The sequence below is a fragment of the Aptenodytes forsteri genome, unplaced genomic scaffold, assembly GCF_000699145.1.
Source record: "Aptenodytes forsteri isolate BGI_AS27 unplaced genomic scaffold, ASM69914v1 Scaffold237, whole genome shotgun sequence".
NCBI classification, from domain to species: domain Eukaryota; kingdom Metazoa; phylum Chordata; class Aves; order Sphenisciformes; family Spheniscidae; genus Aptenodytes; species Aptenodytes forsteri.
Window position 1 is genome coordinate 2,608,576 of NW_008794451.1, and position 2,080 is coordinate 2,610,655.

Consider the following 2,080-nt stretch of genomic DNA (forward strand, 5'->3'; position numbering starts at 1 on the left):
GAGCGTTTCTCCGAAGGGAGCGGGGAAAGGCGACTCTAGAGAAAAAAAAAGTGTTGCTGTCACCTCATGCCTAGGCCTAACGCGTCACCGAGTCTCCCTTCGTTAGCGGCCTAAGCAGTTACTAGCAAGGGGGATGTTAGAAAAATCAGTAGATTTGATCTTAAAAATCCCCAGTTACGGAAGTGTTACAGGGTTTTAATTCCCTTCATTTTCTAGGGAAAACTCTCACGGCTGATTGAACAGTCAATAATTCAAACACTAAGCCAACCGAAACCCAATCGAATGCTGTTCCTAAAATAAATTACAGATGCTGGGGACGATTGATATTTGGTGACATAAAGCAGGACTATATACTTGCGTGTATACGCACACGCACACACGTACATTTACTGGGACAAACAGGTCGGGTGGCGTCAGATTTCCCGACGTTGTCAGAGGAAAGCGCGCGAAGCCTGACGCGTCTGTCCGGTTATCCTCATCCACTTCACTGACAAAAAACAAACCACCACGCTAACTGTTACACATATTTCAAAGAGTTATTTATTTAATATAAACAACCACGAGAGAATGAAAGAAACAATAACCGTTTCCTCCATCAGGCAAGCACCAGCGTGGTTCCTACCAGGTAGGTACCTGCCAGCTGCGGAAATTATTTCACTATCTGAGTCTGAATGTTAGAGAGTTCAGAATTCTACATGCTTTTCAGCTTTTACATAAAGTTACTCTAGGGGAGCACATTCTCTTCGCTGCTCTCTGGCGTATAAATGCATGCTCCCCAATAAGGGTCTGCTGGCAGCTGCTGCGCAATTACTTACTTGGATGAGAAATGCCTCGCGGTCAATGGTATCATAAGCAAGACTCCATTGGTCTCGCTGTTAAACAGGAAAAAATAAAATCCATTTCTTGTCCTTCTCTGTAAGAAGGCCTTTTGCTCCTAAAATAGCTCACCGTGGCAAAAATCAGCCCGTTATCCCATCACACCTCCACACGCTTTCTTGCTCGTTGCCACCCTGCAAAACAGGGAGGCTCCAGCCGAGCTTGTTAGCCCCACCCCTGAATCACTTACAAATTCAGGGCAACTCTCTCATTTTGCTTTCAGCAGCGATGTTTCTCGAAAGGGTGACTGCTCTTCATAGAGGCACTGAAGTTGTTGAGGTAAAAGCTAAGATTTTTCAATGCTTTGATAAAATACTTTTTACTGATAGCACTTATTGTCAGGAAAAAATATATTTGCATTTTTTTTGTCTCTGATGCTATTTCTCAATTTCTGTTCTGTTGCATGCGGTGTTTTCACTTGGGTACGTTCTGGAGAGCAAGGTATCACGCAGGTCTTTTGGAGCAGCATCTTGTACGTGGAAGGTGTCTCTTGGACTGGTGAAACTGCTCCGGTAAAGCAGGGACCCTCTCCCCGTTTGTCTGCAGAGGACCCGAGGCAGTAAGGCTGTTGTTGTGACTGGGCTGACCTATGGGGTCACTTGTAGCAACTTCACTTTTTCTGCTGTTATTTGCAACGGTCGATAGCCTTATTGAGGCAAAAAACGTTGTGCTGGAGGCCCACCTACAGCCTATTCCTGCTATTGCTGCTCACCTGTTTTTTTAAGTGTATGTTCTTTGCATATGTGGCTATAAAGCAGTGCGTAGAGTAGTCTGTGTGTCCTGGTAGTGTTGGATTTTTTTTTTTTTAAGCTTTTATTAGAATCCTTACAAACGAAAACTTCCGTATGGTTTTGTCTAGGAGTTCCCCGTTCTGAGATGGGGAGCTGCTCCGGGCAGACAGCCTCTCAACTGTTTGCGTAACCTAATGGGTGCCTGGCCGAAACGTGGCTAAGAAACGCTTGTAAGGAAGGGCCCATCTAGCCTGAGGCTGTCTGGTGCTCCCGGAGAACGTGTCATTACATGCAACTTCCAACATCTAGATGGCATTACGGAAATCCCTAGGCTGACGCTGTCTGCACCGAAAAAGCCTACTCTTAACGGAGCAGATGCAACGCGCCTTCGCCTTGTGTCGAGGCGACGAGGCAGCTTCTGTGCTCTGCCGCTGCTGTGGACGGCAAGGGCAGGGCCGGGAGTGCCGGGGGGG